Source organism: Anolis sagrei, chromosome 1 (genome assembly GCF_037176765.1).
Source record: "Anolis sagrei isolate rAnoSag1 chromosome 1, rAnoSag1.mat, whole genome shotgun sequence".
Taxonomy (NCBI): domain Eukaryota; kingdom Metazoa; phylum Chordata; class Lepidosauria; order Squamata; family Dactyloidae; genus Anolis; species Anolis sagrei.
The window spans coordinates 311,313,227-311,331,414 of record NC_090021.1 but is presented as its reverse complement, the minus strand read 5'-3'; positions in this window follow the sequence as shown (position 1 = coordinate 311,331,414).

Here is an 18,188-nt window from a genome sequence, read left to right as displayed (position 1 = left end):
TGGTCATTCCACAGATATATAAACCCTTTTTCTTAGTTCCAACTGATCTCACTACCTCTGAGGATGCTTGCCATAGATGCAGGCAAAACGTCAGGGGAGAATGCCTCTAGACCATGACCATATAGCCCGAAGAAACCTACAACAACCCAATGTTAACAGAGACATTGAGATTATTCTAAAATGCAAAATTCTACTAAAACCAGAACTCTGTCTACTGGGATTAATGGTCAATCAAATATCGAAACATCAAGGCCTCGATATTTTGATGAATAAAAAGATTGTGTCACTATAATCGATGTTCTAGGGTCTAAATACCTTCAAGGCATCAGATACTTTGCGATCTTGGAAGTTAAAGAGGTTTGACCCTGGTTAGCACTTGGATTGGAAACCTTCACGTGCATGAGAAACCACCAACAAATGCCAGGTGCTGTAAACTATATTCCTGAGAAAGGACCTGACAAAACCAGCTGAGTACTCCTTACCTAAGAAAACCTAAGGAAATTCATAAAGTTATCCCAAATTGACAGGCAATTTGAGGATAGAAACTTACACCCACATCTTATGTTCTATGCAGGGCACCAAAAAATTTCAAATCCCAAAGAGTTTGACTCATTTTCTTGCATAAAAATGGGAATTTCTAGAAAAGCAACCACTTCATCCTCTCCTTCTCTGTAGGTATAATGGTCCTTTTCTTGCTAGAAAGCCTTCTCGAGAAGCACATTGTAGTTTGGCTTTTGGGAGTCTTCTCACTGTTGGGGAGGTGAGGTACCAGTTACTCACTATTGTAGCCAATAGTGGGCTATAATTTATTTATTGTGTCAGGAGCAACCAGACATTAAAAGACAGAAACACACACACACACCTGAGAATCCTTTATTAAATGTGTGGAGCTTCTTTTGGCTTCATGTCATATTGAAACCTCTTTTTTTGTACAATAGCATATTCATGAAGCAAGGGTAGCCTCCCCCCCCCCCATCCCAAATGCTGTTCTTGCATGTTTAGACTCCTTTTTCTAACATAGAGAAATATATTTGCCAATATACTTGAGTTCCTTACACAACATCATTTCTCATTCTATTTTTTTTTGGGGGGGGGGGGGGGCGTCCTTTGCAGGCTAGAGGATTTGTGCAGGAGAAGATCTGCCTCATATAGAACTTTTCCTATTCCTGACTACCAACTTGCAGAACTTCAAACTGAAGTCCTCATGAGTAATATGACCAAAGTTCCCCAGGCCTTTCAGGTTTGTGATGTTCCTCACTGAAAAAGGTCACTTCCGGGTGGCATGTGACCTGGTAGGGGTGCTGATGGCTTGTGAAATTCAGCTTTGACATCTGCATGCATTCCTGAAAAACTCTCAAGTGCCAAAAAAGAACATGGTAGCTAACAAGTTTGGTTCAAATCTGTAAATGTATGTGTGCATGCTTTTCACACAGTTTTAATTTGTTTTAATATGCAACATACTTTAATCTGTTTAAATCAATGTTTATCATTAAAAATATTAAATAATTCAACACTTACCTTATTTGTGTGGCTGCCTTAATCTGGTTTGTAAATTTTTCCATATATATATATATATATATATATATATATATATATATATAAAAAAAACTCTAGTGTCATCTTAGGGACTGTCTAGTCACACTTTGCCACCACTGTCACCATTTTTCTATCCAGGCATTCAAAAAACCTCAAAGCAGCCCAGCAACAGAAAATAAAACATATAATTATCCATTTTACTTCCATTCAGTTGATATATATATATCAACTGAATAGAAGTAAAATGGATAATTATATGTTTTATTTTCTGTTGCTGGGCTGCTTTGAGGTTTTTTGAATGCCTGGATAGAAAAATGGTGGCAGTGGTGGCAAAGTGTGACTAGACAGTCCCTAAGATGACACTAGAGTTTTCCTTTCTCTATAGAATGACCCTTGAATTCATATTGAATCCTATCAAAATCCATCATTTTTGGCTGCTAAGTCTGCCCTTGACTTATACATGAAGTTGACTTATACATAAGTATATATGAAATTCAGTGGAATCAGATGGTGCAGAATGAAAGTGAGACATTCCCAATATAATCTAATAATCACATCTTCTGTGATACAAGTCTGTGAAACACATACAAGTCTCTTTCTCTCTCTTTGTTCCTGTCTTTCTCTCCCCACACACTTTCTCTCCAATATGTATGAATTCATGAATATCCATGGAAATAGGAACAATCAGATTCAAGTACTGCTGCCAAAAGAAGTACAACTATTCATGCTTCCCCATAAAAAAATATAACTCTTGATGTTATGCAAAAGAGGGTGGCAACTCTTATCAGTCATTACCTTCACAATAGCAGTGAAATTGCCGGTCGCAGTAGCCAAATGAACTCACTGTTAACTGATTGTTGTAGCTGATCATTGATGATTTATACTTTCCAGTCTTGCACCCAGTTCAAAACAAACCTGGATTTCATCAGAAGGTTATGATTTTAAATGGATTTGGGTGCTGAGAAAAGAGTTATTCTGGTTTCTGAGCCGAGGCTTCAAACTTTCTGGATTTTATTTCCAATAACTAATAGCACTCACTTGCCGGGAAGTGTACTATACTATAGACAATTGTTATCTTACTATCTAGAATTTGTGTCTTCCTGTGCATTTTTGTTCATACAGAAGTGGTAGGAATTTTTTTTGCAAAGAGTATACCTTTGGTGTATTGTGTAGTTTCTGGGCTATATTGCCATGTTCTAACAGCATTTTCTCCTGATGTTCCACCTGCATCAGTGGCTGGCATCTTCAGAAGATTTTCAGAGGATGCCAGCCACTGATGCACATGAAACATCATGAGAAAACTCTTCTAGAACACAACCACACAGCCTGGAATCCACACAACACCCCAGTGATTCTCGCCGTGACAGCTTCAACAGTATACCTTTGCTTAAAAACAAACATCAATCTAAGTTTTGTGAAAAGATCAAATGCTGAATGGAAAGGAAAGGAATCCCTTTCAGAGGGAGGGAGGGAGGTTGTTTGTGTGGTTATACTTATACACACACACACACACACACATAAAATCTCAATAAGGAAGGGGGAGGAAGAGGGAGATGCAGTTTCTTTTCTTCTTTTAGTGGCCTTTTTACCAGAAGTTCTATTACATCAGATCAAATTGTTTGAATGACAAGTTCATGTCAGTTAGAAGTCATTTATATCACCATCTTCTTGATTTTTTTTATTAAAAAATAAGGTGATAGGGTTGAACCCTGGAGTTTCTGCCTTACTGTGTGGTGGGAGGGAATATATAATCAGTGTTCTTTGTCTTCTGTCCATCCCACACACACACACTTCACATACACTCCAATTGATTAATTTTGCTGGGACTTCTTAATTAATTTTTATTTAATTTTTTATTTCATGTTTTTAGCTGCTTTTACAATGTTCCAAATGGTCTTTTCCCACATTTCACCACTTTGTCTTCAGCTTAGCTCAAACGCTACAAACTGAATTCAAATTTAAATATAATTTACACTCAATTACTTCATTGGAGGAAGGGGAGAGCAGGGGTGGAATCTTGACTTTTCCCCAAAAACACAGCTGCAACTTCTAGTTTACATGTTATTCTTCATTATTACCTTTATTGCTATGCTGATCACATTCTGTTCTGCATGTCCACATATGTCCTTTTTTTAAAAAAAAAAATGCTAGCACTTATGTTCCAGTCACTATAATCTGATACACTGTTTCCCATTTGAGCCTAGTGTCTTCTACATTTGATCTACAGTTCTCACATAAAAAGGAAAAGGAAGCTTGTAACCCTAGCCCTGAGCAAAAATAGCCAACAGAATCATAGAATTGGAAGAGACCACATGCACCATTCAGTCCAACCCCTTGCCATGCAGGAAAAGCACAATCAAAGTACCCTAACTGATGGCCATCCACCCTCTGTTTAAAAGCCTCCAAGGTAGGACCTTCCATCACACTCCGAGGCAGAGTGTTCCACTGTTGAACAGTTCTTATGGTCAAGAAGTTCTTTCTAATGTTCAAGTGGAATCTCATTTCCTGTAATTTTGGAATTTCGATCCAGCAACACCAGCAGGTCTACATAATTCCCACCCATTCCTATGAAATTTCAAATTGTAACTTTCTCTACACAGCCTCTTCCATTACAATTGCCAAATGAAGCAGTACAACCTATATAGCAGGCTTTTATATGTAGTTGTGCAGCTTAAATCTCTGTAATTTCTGGAGACATGCATTGATAATGCTATGCAGCTCTTATGTTGCTTTGTTGGACCCTGGGGCCTGAGCATTTGTTATCCAGCTTTGCTGTCTAGCTCAGCCCTGGGCTTACCCATGAGGAGACCTGCAGCCACACCCTCGTTCCAGCCAGCTGACCCAGCAGCCACCAAGGAGAAAACATCAAAGGACTTATCTAGATTCCTGAGAGAGCTTTGTTGGGCCCTGCTGTAGGAGATACCCTGGGGCCTGAGCATGTTATCCAGCTTTGCTGTGTAGCTCAACCGTGGGCTTACCCATGAGGAGACCTGCAGCCATGCAGCTGACCCAGCAGCCACCAAGGAGAAAACATCGAAGGACTTATCTAGATGCCTGAGAGAGCTTTGTTGGGCCGTGCTGCAGGAGATAGCCTGGGACCTGAGCATTTGTTTTCCAGCTTTGCTGTTTTGCTTAGCCCTGGGCTTACCCATGAGGAGACCTGCAGCCAAACTCTCATTCCATCTTAGCACTCCTGCACTTTAAGATCTTGTGTTTTAAAATGTTGGCACCTGTACCCTAATCTTGTAGCCTTCTTATTAGCACTTTATATCACCTTACCCCATTGTAATAACGCATAAGACAACTTTTACTAGCAGGCTTGTTTGGCCTGTGGGGGAAGGGATATTGGGAAACTATGTTTTAATTTGTTTTATTGTATTTATATGTTTTAACTGTTTTATAAATTGAAATGTTATATTTATTATTTGTATGTATAATGAGGCATTGAATTTTTCCATAATCTGTAAGGCACTCTGAGTCTCCTTCGGGGTGAGGCGAGTGGGTATAAATATAATAAATAAATACATTCAATAATTATGTTGAATGGCAACATTGCACTACTGGATATATGCCACAACATGTAGCCAAATGCACATACATAGGCATAATTCAACTTCTGCAAACTTGAAATCAGTGCATCAGACAAAATGCCCAAATACTACTGTAAGGGAAGCAATGCATGCATGAAACACCAACAGGATTCCAGTTATTTTCTTTGTTGATCACTTCTGAGAATAGCAAGGTGGTTTTAATGTGTATAGCTAGTGAGCATACAGTTTTTAAGTCTAACTGAAATCACTATGAATCAGTACAGATCTCCAAGTCCCATAACATCAAATAATGACAATCAACTGAACATGGTACTCTTCCTTTTTCAACAGAGACAGATTATACACTTAGATGCAAATCTGCATGGGTTTATGTGATGATCATAACATGCAAATTATCCTTTCAACTGTTCAGATTTTGGAATCTAGTGTTTAAGTTCTGAAAAAGCTGGTGACAGACATAGGTAATGGAATAAAACTGCTCCATGCAAACAAAACAGAAAAAAATGTCCAGATTCAGTTGTACAAATATATGAACACTGTCCTTCAGATGTCCTAGGGCAGAATTCAATATCTGAAAACAGACTTTCAATCATTTCTCTTAGCCTTGCTGCTCAGGTTTTTTTAAAAAAATCTATTTTGGAGTGTTTTCCAACCTCTGGAACAGATTTGCAGTGTGTGAAGAGGGAATTACTCCTTCTTGGTACACCTGAAAGTAGTTCCAACAGTGGAACAACCTGATCAGGATTTCACTCCAGGGTCATATGCTAAAGCAGCCGGGTTTCAGAAATAGTTTACAGTTCATAGTTGTGCTGTAAAAGGTGACACACATTCAAATATTTAGTTCTTTTTCCATATATAAAATATATAAATAATAGGAGGAGGGGTTGTCATCTATTGCAGAGCTTGAAAAATTGCTTCAAATGGTTAATTGGCTGTGCTTATTTTTCTGATACTTCCCACACAAGAAAGTTAGTGTTTATGTCATAGTTGCAATTTTATAAAGCAATTGTCAATTTTATTTATTTTAAGAAAGAGAGACCATGATTTTGTCTTGTTATACTGTTTGTAAAAAAACCTTTGTTGTTGTTGCTGCTGCTGCTTAAGTATCCAGGTCTGTACAACCACATTGCACATGAGGAAGCAATGTATAGGATATGAACAAGAGATAACTATATACATTAATATATGATGAATAGATTTCCAGACATGTATTTTCTGTAAACTGATGTCTATAAAAATATGTTCCTATATAAGTAAAGTCTAGAGTCAGTATGGACTTCCCAGTGACGCAGCAGGTGAAACTGCTGGGCTGCTGAACTTGCTGACTGAAAGGTTGATGATTCAAATCCAGAGAGTGGGGTGAGTTCCCGCTGTTAGCCCCAGCTTCTGCCAACCTAGCAGTTTGAAAACATATAAATGTGAATAGCTTAATCGGTACTGCTTCTGCGGCAAGGTAACGGCGCTCCATGCAGTCATACTGGCCACATGATCTATGAGGTGTCTATGGACAATGCCGACTCTTCGGCTTAGAAAATGAAATGAGCACCACCCCCCAGAGTCAGATGCAACTAGACTTAGTGTCAAGTGGAAACATTTACATTTACTTTAGAGTCAGTATGGTGTAGTGTTCTCAGTGTTGGATTACAGGTTTTATTCCATCAGACAGGCAAACTGTAATTTAACAATTGCATGAAGCCTTTGTACATCCTGCTGCCACTCTGCCCCCCCCCCCCCCAATTTAACCTCTTTTTGTCGCTTACCACCTTTCAGTAGCTTGCAGTCCTCCACCATTCCTGTCACCCACCTTGTTTGTTAAGTCGACTCCGCTTCTGTGGAATTCTTCTCCTCTCCATACTTCTCTCTCTACTTTGCTATTCCTGAAGTACCTGTGATGTGCTTATTTAAAATATTGCACTTATATATATATATATATATATTTAAAAAAGGTTCAATTTTTCAAAGAAATTATGGAGCAGTGGACATGCGGGAAGATGGAATTACATTAGTATATAGCAATATGATCACAGATAGGCAAAACACAAAAGTTGCCTGAATCAATGCATCCTTGTATATAATTGCTATCTATTATAGTCTGACTGCCATGGAATAGCAGCTTCGTTCCATAAAGTCCTATGGCTATGGAGACCAGGGAACAGTTATGAAAAACCCACTGAGTGACTTTGTGCAGGTTATACTGCTCTCAGTTCACAAAAGCCCTGTAATTGATTAATCTTGGGTCAACCATAAGTCAGAAATAACTTGAAGGCACACAAGAACAACAGCTAAAGTAGAAAGATATTCTGACCTTTGAACTATAGAGTATTTGTCTTTCCAATCCAAAGTATTATGGACTGGTAAATTCATGCACTACCCAGCAAAGCTGACCAAAAATTGTATAACACGTTGCAGGATGTACAAGTTAGAATCATAGAATCAAAGAGTTGGAAGGGACCTCATGGGCCATCCAGTCCAACCCCCTGCCAAGAAGCAGGAATATTGCATTCAAATCACCCCTGACAGATGGCCATCCAGCCTCTGTTTAAAAGCTTCCAAAGAAGGAGCCTCTACCACACTCCGGGGCAGAGAGTTCCACTCCTGAACAGCTCTCACAGTCAGGAAGTTCTTCCTCGTGTTCAGATGGAATCTCCTCTCTTGTAGTTTGAAGCCATTGTTCCGCGTCCTAGTCTCCAAAGAAGCAGAAAACAAGCTTGCTCCCTCCTCCCTGTGGCTTCCTCTCACATATTTATACATGGCTATCATATCTCCTCTCAGCCTTCTCTTCTTCAGGCTAAACATGCCCAGCTCCTTAAGCTGCTCCTGGGCTTGTTCTCCAGACCCTTGATAATTTTAGTCACCCTCCTCTGGACACATTCCAGCTTGTCAATATCTCCCTTGAATTGTGGTGCCCAGAATTGGACACAATATTCCAGGTGTGGTCTAACCAAAGCGGAATAGAGGGGTAGCATTACTTCCTTAGATCTAGACACTATGCTCCTATTGATGCAGGCCAAAATCCCATTGGCTTTTTTTGCTGCCACATCACATTGTTGGCTCATGTTTAACTTGTCCACGAGGACTCCAAGATCTTTTTCACACGTACTGCTCTCGAGCCAGGCATTGTCCCCCATTTTGTATCTTTGCATTTCATTTTTCCTGCCAAAGTGGAGTATCTTGCATTTGTCACTGTTGAACTTCATTTTGTTAGTTTTGGCCCATCTCGCTAATCTGTCAAGATCGTTTTGAATCCTGCTCCTGTCGTCTGGAGTATTGGCTCTCCCTCTCAATTTGGTGTTGTCTGCAAACTTGATGATGATGCCTTCTAACCCTTCATCTAAGTCATTAATAAAGATGTTGAACAGGACCGGGCCCAGGACGGAACCCTGTGGCACTCCGCTCGTCACTTCTTTCCAAGATGAAGAGGAAGCATTGGTGAGCACCCTCTGGGTTCGTCCATTTATCTAATTACAGATCCACCTCACCGTAGTTTTGCCTAGCCCACATTGGACTAGTTTCCTTGCCAGAAGGTCATGGGGGACCTTGTTGAAGGCCTTACTGAAATCCAGGTACGACACATCCACGGCATTCCCTGCATCTATCCAGCTTGTAACTCTATCAAAAAAAGAGATCAGATTAGTCCGGCATGACTTGTTTTTGATAAAGTTATATATAGCATATCAGTTTATAGATAGTTATAACACAAAAGGAGTGACTCTAGATTTTATTATATTTACAATGATAATGTAATTAAACCCACTATTGCAAAAAAGGGAAATGAATGACAAGTAATAGGATATTTTGTGATTATTTGTTCGCAAGTTCTAACTAGGTTACAATATAGATTCTGTGTCACATGTCTAAGAAATATTCAAGCAGCCATGCACTAATATCTAGCATAATAAGCAAGGAAATGTTATTTTGTAACTTTATAACAAAATCCAGTGTAATTTACGACTAAAATAATATACATTTCCTTGAATTGCTAAAATAAGGGGAAATGGAAGAAGGCAGAATGTCAGAAATCCAAACAGGAGCATTACCGAGACACTGGCTTTTAAATATCCTAATTCAGGGAGCTTCTGCAAAGTGATTTTTTAACAAGCTCCATTTGTCAGGAATGTGGGAGGATTTCATTTCATCACAATGACAGTTCTGTTCAGAGCCATGATAGGGTTAATGGTGATTATTTTGATTGGAAGCCCATTGACACAGGGAGCCGGGAAGAGGATAACATTGTTAAGAAACCACAGAAGTTGAAAGGAAAAAAGGGGGAAAGGGCACAGCAAGTGTTTGATGATCCTTCAGGAAGAGATGTTTTGAGTATCATGTTCTGAAAATGTCTGGTCACACTGATCTAACGCCAAAGGACAGTTGCACCTTTTAAGACAGTGACCTGCCATGCTGTAGACATGTCAATAGTCCAAAAGCAAGAGGGAGGTCAAAGCTCAGGGTACTGGTGTCCTGCCAAAGGGACTTAACTTTGCAATTAGAGAATTGTTTCTCTTCATTTTCACTCCATTGCTAATTTCTGTGTTAGCATATTCGATATGTGTGTGCCTTTCTACCTATGTCCATTCATTTATATAAAGAACAAGAGATTATGCATATGTGCCCTCCCTCTTTGTGTGTGGATGTGTATATGTTTTATTGTACTAATTTATGTTTACCCTGTCATTTTCCCAAAACCAGGAATCAAGGTGGCTTAACTGTTATTGTGTGCCATGGAGTCAGTAATGTAAATCTATATTAGGGATTTCTTGGCAAGATTTGTTCAAAGGGAAGGCAATTGCATTCCGCATAGGATGAGAAAGTGTGTCTTGCTAAGGTGGATTTTAATGGCACACAGATTCAAATCCTGATCTCTCTGTTCAGGTCCAGCACTAAAAACAGTATACTATATAGGCTGTCTATATGTGTATGTATTCTTTTAACCTTTCAAGGGAATTAAAAAAAATCAGTTTCATTTTATTTATTTATTTATTTATTCAAACTTATATGCCGCCACTCCCCTAGGGCTCGGAGTGGCTTACAAGAAACAAACTCGAATTTAACACAATTTAAAATAGCATATCAAAGATCAAAAGCCTGTCGAAACAAATATGTCTTACAAGCCCTGTGGAAAGCTGATAAATCCCACAAGGCATGGTCTTCTGGTGGCAGAGTATTCCAGAGTGATGGTGCCACTGCTGTAAAGGCTCTGCGTCTAGTTGCTGTTAGACGCAAGGATTTAAAACTGGGAACTTCCAATAAATCTTGGTCCTCGGAGCGGAGAGATCTCTGAGGTTGATAGGGGATGAGGCGGTCCCTCAGGTACCTCGGCCCCAGACCATGTAAGGCCTTAAAGGTAAGTACCATCACTTTAAAAGTGATCACTTTAAAAGGTAAGTACCATCACTTTAAAAGTGTAAGGCCTTAAAGGTAAGTACCATCACTTTAAAAGCTCAATCGGTAACCAGTACAGCTGCAGTAAGATTGGGGTTATGTGGCATCTCATCGGAGCTCTCGCAAGAAGCCGAGCAGTTGCATTTTGCACCAATTTGAGCTTCCAGATCACCAGCCAAGGAAGGCCAATGTTGAGGGCATTACAGTAGTCCAGTATTGACATGATAGGGGGACAGCCGTCTAGCCTGCCGCAGATGAAAAAAGGTGGTTCTGCTCACAGCGGAGACCTGAGCCTCCATCGTCAGCAGAGGGTCCAAAAGGACTCCCAGACTCTTTACCAATGATGACGGGCATAGCGCCTCGCCATCCAGGGTAGGCAGCTGGATATCCTCACTGCCTGGGTGACCCAGCCATAGGATCTGAATTTACACTGCAGAACAAATGCAGTTTGACACCTCTTTAGTTTCTTTAGCTTAATGCTATGGGATTCTGAAAGTTGTAGTTTTGTGAGGCACCATTACTCCTTGAGAGAGAAGGCTAAAAAAGTGCTGCTCCCAAGAAGGTATTTTTATTCATTTATCTTGTCAGAAGTAAATTGAAGGTACAGTTATAATGACTAGAAAAACCACAAACAACATTTTTAAAAAACAAGTAGGTTGTTGCCTATCAATAGCTGAGGACTAAATTTGTCACTTGGAGGGAGCAGACTGGTGATGAGTTGTGCATAGTGTCGTGCAATAGGGGCCATCACCAAATGTGATGATCGTACCTCTATGCAGATTTGCTGTCAGTGATTCTAGGCCACATCAATAGGAGTATAGTGTGTTGATACTAAGAAAAGTAATAGTGTCCAATTCTGGGCATCACATATTCTAGAAGGATATTGATAAATTGGAATGTATCCCAAGAAGGGTGATCCAAATTGTTTTGTTAATGGGTGGCACTGGCTATTATACCGAGGAGTACATCTATAGCCAAGATAACACCTTGGAAAAAGACCCTAAGCATTACATACAGTAACCCAATGTCAGTTAAAACATTGGTGAAGATAATCCAAAAAGTAAGCCAAAGTCCATGAAACAACAGAGCAAGGATGTTAGATGATGTCACATCGAGATTTTGGAGCAGAAATTTGTTAAGGCATCAAATGGCTGCCTGGCTGTAAGCTACCATGAGTCACCTTCAGGTTTGAGAAATAAATAAATAAATAAATAAATAAATAAATATGCAGGAAAGCAATTGCCTTGGTAGCATTAATTGAAAAGTAGCTGGGATAATTACGTCTGCATTGTTCCTTTTCAGGTCAGCGATGACATTTTCTGTCTCCTTTAGTCTATAACATTCAGTGATCAAGTGGAGCAATATATGACTTGGTTTAACAATTCCATAAAAAGTCTGCCTGCCTCCATTGACTCCTTTGGGCTAAGTTATCTTGAGTCTCCTTCTCTTTGTCCTTAATTGAGGAGGCTCTTCCAGGTAGAGCATGCCAATAGCTGGGCTCCTATCTTCTCAGCAGACAGTTTGGTAGCATGAATGATGTCACTCATGACATCAGATCTATGCTAATAAAAACACCTCTGTCTGCTATATCATGAGTGCACAGTCTGCCTATAGTACACAGCAGCAATATATTTGGCAGTGTTCCTCTTGTATTGTCTCTTGCATGTCTTCAGCACAAGATAGGATTCTTAGAAATTAATATGAAGGGCGGAGGAAGCTAAACATGGGCAACCTTTGTACCAGGAGCACTGAGTTTCCATTGGGAATGAGGTTTGTGCCTCTGTTATTGGCACTGCTCCAGGATACTGTGAACATCCCATATGTGCTCCATTATTGATGCAACTAACTTTCCATTCACACTCACCCATAAACATCAATTCCATTTATCAGTTTAGGATGAATAATAGTGCTGTATCAATTGGCATTTATTGCACTTCATGGTTGAGGGAACTCTGCTTTCCACATTGTAATCCACTAAACTAACGATTGGTCTAGTGGCTTTTTAAACTATGGAACAAAGTACCTTGTGGTCATCATTTTTCATATCTGAAGCAGTGGACACAATGCAGAATAAATATCAAAAGCAATAGTGATACTGGCCTTTGCTTTATATCTGAACTAGGGAGATGTTTGCCTTAGGAAAGTCCTATCAGCAAGATATGTACAAGTTTAGATTTATACAAAGAGCAAGAGGAGAATCCATTATCATGTCAAATGTGGACTTAGCCTTTAAGGAATTACTTCATAAACTTAATTAAACACATTAATCCTTTAAACAGCAAATTAATGTTCCAAGTGATTGGTACTGCCGGGAGATTTAAACTATAAATTCTGCTAAGCAGGTGTATTCCATCTTATCTTGTTTGCAGTTCTCTAAAATTAAAAAAGGAGAGAATAAAATCAGAGAATAGTTACAGAAACAGAAAGAAGGAAAATTGGACCTCAAACACTATAAGAACTGATATAAAAGGTGGTTCTACACAAGCATAACATGAGCCTCTGAATTGGTATGAAATATATTGCCAGCAGGGCCCCACAGCCTAGGCGTTCAGTACAGCTGGAGATCAGGAAGGATTCTACCCTACATCCTAAATTCACTCCCCCCCCCCAAAAAAAAAAAAGAGAAAGAAAATAGCAACTTACCTGAGCTCCAGGCTGTTTACTTCCATGTTTCTGCCATGGGGATGCATGCAGGCTGATGTGACCCTCACATTGCATTGAATGACAGTGTGAAAATGCCCAAAGTTGGGTGCGAGTAAAAGTGGTAAACACTCATAGTTAATGATGGGTCAAACCTATTTAATCTCAAGGAAAATAGACCAGTGCAGACAGAAGAGCCAGGTTACTCTTAGATTGGTGTCAATGGGTATTACGTCAATATAAATTTGTCTAAGGGTGTATCTCTGTAGAACGCAGTTTGCTCTGTCTAATAGGAACAGATGGAGGATATACAACATTACTAAGATCTTAACTAAATGTTGATGATCAGAGAAACTAAATTAATTGTAGGCTGCTGAGCAAGAAAGTCAACATCCTAATTTTGACCTCATAGCCAGGCATGAGAGCATAGCCTTTTTTCCATTGTAGAATTGAAGAAAGTTACATTTTGAGTCTTACAGAACTTTTCCAAGCTCTGCTCGTTTGAACTGAGGCAATGTCAGCATATTATCAAATTTCCTTACTTTTCTTAAAATATTCACATACACACATACCCCAATATGGTTTTAGAATAGCAAGACTGATGACCTCTATAGACTGTTTCCTTTCACCGATGTGATGGAAAGGCCATTTAAATTAAAATATTCCAAATGTAAAACAGATCTTTTCCAATTGCTCATTGTTTCTTGCCATTCCCTCCATCCAAAAATAGAAGTTAAATTCTATTTTAGCCTTATCTCCCCAGCTCCATCAGTAAATACAGACTCTCTCTTACATCTCAATAATTGCCAGGCAAAATTAACAAGCTGCTAATGTTTTGAATTATGAATTGGAGGCCAGCTTTCAGGTTAAGCCCTTCAGGTCGATTGAGCTGTCTGCCCCAGTTCTGTGGAAATAAGTGACTGTTTATTCATTTCCCCTGATTAGAAGACTGCTTTGCAACCAGATAAAAGGGGTTCCACATTAAATGAGAGACCCTGGCCTTGTGTTTTGCTTTCTGGATTTAGTGCTAAATGTTACAAGGAATTGGAGATTGATTTTACTCAAGAAACAGTGCCAGATAAAACAAGAGACATGCATGCAGCCCTGTTTATAGAAAGGAACAGTGTTATCATAAGAAGGCAGAAAAGTACCTGAGCAACATTAAATGGGGCCCTACAAGGCTACTGAGAGGTCTCTGTGTACTTGAACACACACACACACGCACACACACACACACAAAAAGTAGGGAGGAAGAGAAAGAGATTGATCCTTTCAGACTCACAACTATTTTGGTAGCAATTATATTAACCAGGTTCTGGCATTTTGTTCCCCTCTAGTGTGAGCAAATATGAAATAAAACTGAGCATCATTATATGCTTCTAAAAGTTTTGGCTTATATAGCTAGAGTTTGACACACTTCTCAAAGGTTTTAACCAATTTCTATGAAGTTAGAAAACCAAGACTATAATTTAAGACCTAATTGAATTTCCTGAAAGGAATAACCTATTATTTTCCATAAACAACACTTACTTGGGGTTGTTCCGCAAACACAATGACAGCATTCTGATTCCACTTTAACTACCATATCAGCATTTGTGAAATTGGAGCTTTTGACATTCTGCAGACCCCTGTGTTACTTGTGTTGGTCCTTTTGATGGTAGGGACAAAATGGAAATGTGGTACAGCCAGGACACCCAAAATGAGAGACATGGAAGTGTCACCCTCTCATGAACAAGCCACTTTGCATCCAAGTCCCCTGCTTCATTACAGAAAGTTTTTTCTCTCATTCCTTTAACTTCTGCATATAAGTGACACTACCTCCTAAGGTGAGAAATAAACTTCTTCAACTGGGAAGGAAAAGCAGAATGCATGCATTTCCCTGATGCTGTATAGTCTGGCTTTTCCAAAGAGACTAACTACATGGTTGTAAAAAGGCAGGTCCATAGGATACCCATAGGGTTTCTTGGGGTACCTTTGCTGCACATCTTACAAGCCAAAATGATGAGACAAAAGAAAATAAGATTACATTCAATTTTTTTCTAGCCTGCTGTTAAAGGTAAGCTGTGTTAGTGAGTGTGTGTATATACACACAAATATACTTAAATATGAAAAGAAATAATAAGGATACACAAATGTGCAGTGCTCATGAAGGTTGCTTTTGGACTAGAAAAGACTCTAAATTGTTGTGTTTGTTGTAAGGTTTGATAATTGTAGTCCATTTTTTCAAGCATTGTTAATGCTTAATGTCATTCCATTCTTCCTCAGATGTCCTTTTTTGGTTAATAGCCTGATACGCCAATTACATATCACCAAACCCCAATTTATTCGGATTGATCACATATTGGCTCTCCTACTTCTTGTGCCTACTCCCAGCTGTTCCCCATCTTCCTTGCACTGGCAGTTCAAGCAATGGGGACAACTGGCGCTGACAAATTGGGTAATAATGTGAGTTATAAATGCAACAATCACTTCACTACTTAAGAGCAATTTACAAGTCAACTTTAAAGAGACTTTGCCCATTTCCCAGGACTCAGAAGCACATCAGACAGCATTTACTAATGAGATGTTGAGGAATCGATAGGCAAAGTCATTTTCTCATTGCTCCAAGCTCAGTGTTTTGTGAAAAGTTAGAATTCATGATAATTGAATCTGAGCTTGTGAACTAGTCTTTTGTTTTCTTCTTTTTCAAAAGAAGAGAAGCCAGAGCTTCTCAGTGGTGTTCTCTAGTTTAAAAGCTAGCCTCATGAAAAAATTACACCAGGAAGTTTTGGCCTCCCATATTTGTACAAGATATAGGTCTAGAAGTTGTTATTATAGAAAGAAAGGAATGGAAATGGATTTATCACTAAGATAATGTCCTGTTCTGAAAAACACCCTTGTTTGAATTTGAAAAAAGAGAGGCAAATAAAATATTTCTTTCTAGCATTAATTTTTAATTTTGCAGCTCCTTAGGAGGTCTGTATCAGAATACTCTGGAGGACAATTTTTCTCCTCCAACTTTCACATCTATCACAGAAAATCTGTTGAAATGTTCTGTGATAGCCATGCAGTGGTAAGTAGGATTGCCAGGTCAGTCATGTCCCAGTCCCTGAGATTTGCTGTCTGAATCCTGCTACCTGTGACATCATGGTAACGAAAATTGTGATGGCATAGATTTGGATGCTTGCTAAATTTCCTAGATCTCAAGTCTTCACTCTGACTCTCAAGGTGGGGAAGAGGAGGAGGAAGTTCAGGTTGATAGTGTTGCCATGAAGGGGATTGTGCCTGCATGCACACACACATCTCCCTCAGTTCTTAATGTGTTTTGAAAAATATTTGAATATCACACTTCATGCACCTGTCATTGATAATGAATAAATATGCTTAATTGCATCATCAGGGACTGCTCCTTGTAACATCACTAGGAATTCCCTACCCCCTAACGTGTTAGGTCTTCATCCCTAAGTGTCAGGTTTTGGCACTAAAATTTCATAAATTTGGATTAGCCCTTAGCTGGAAATACCAGTGCTTATTGTTGTAACTAAGGTAAGGGTTGGAGGGTAGGCTGAAGTACTTCTAAGTAATCTGAGTGATTACATCAATGAACACAAGGACAAGAATTTGGATAAACTCCTGCAAGCCTAGAGGAGCTGTCATGTACACAAAAAGTAAGGGACCCAAAACCCAAACAAAATCTATTTTTTTCCTTTCTGAACATTTTTAATTACATCACTTTTTAAAGTGAGAGCCTTTCTGGATCTTAATCAGAGAAAAAGTGAGGTACACATGTTGTTGTTTATTCGTTCAGTCACTTCTGACTCTTCATGCCCTCATGGACCAGCCCACACCAAAGCTCCCTGTCGGCCATGGCCACCCCCAGCTCCTTCAAAGTCAAGCCAGTCACTTCAAGGATACTGTCCATCCATCTTGCCCTTGATCTGCCCCTCTTCCTTTTTCCTTCCATTTTCCCCAGCATCATCATCTCCAAGCTTTCCTGTCTTCTCATGTGGCCAAAGCACTTGTTTCCAATATCCTTCCCTCCAGTGAGCAGTTGGGCTTTATTTCCTGGAGTATGGACTGGTTGGATTTTCTTGTGGTCCAAAGCGTCCTCAGAATTTTCCTCTAGCACCACAATTCAAAAGCGTCTATCTTCCTTATGGTCCAGCTCTCACATCCATAGGTTTCTATGGGAAATATCATTGCTTTTTGTATGTTGATCTTCATGACTGGTTTGATGTCTCTACTTTTCACTATTTTATTGAGATTGGTCATTGCTCTCCTCCCAAAAAGTAGATGTCTCCTGATTTCCTGGCTGCAGTCTGTGTCTGCAGTAATCTTCACACCTAAAAATGCAAAGTCTGTCACTGCCTCCATGTAAATATAACAATATAATAAAACAAAAGTCATCATTTTGACCCTTTTCCACAATTATGAACTTGCATACATGTTCCTTTCCCCCATTTCATCTATTGCAACAATGAGGTAGAACCTCATCTCTCTACTTTATCTCAACAGTTGCCCTGTTGTTACCATTAAAGAAAAACAAAGAAGGATGGTAGTGAATTACTGTCAACATCCTACCGAGGCAGCAGGTGGGTGGATATCATTGTGCCCCACCCATGTGCATTGCTCCACGGGAAGAGGAAGTGGAACAGTTACTGCATATGGAATTCTAAATATCTATAGGCAGTTTAGTGGAGGACTGGATCAGCATATTGCTCTATCAGCATATTGCTCTGATGTGGTTCAGTTTAGACTTCTGATAGATGTTAGGTAGGAAGTGATTAGTTTTAGTCTGTCATGAAACCCACTGAGTGAAATCTTGTTTCAGTCATGTTGAAAAAAAAAATATGACCATTGTCCAGAAATCTTTCCTATTAAAAAAAAAACAATTTAAGATACAAACAATGATTACATTGATGTGTCATGACAAGAGCCATTTATATCCTTGAGCTCTGTATTAATTTTGAAGATTTGTAAAATTTGTTCAGGGTCAAATATAGCACCAGATAAAGTACAGTTTGAAATCATTGTGATCCATCCATTTTAATGCTTCACTATATAGGTCCCTATAGGAAAGTTACTGTTTAGCTATTATTAAAG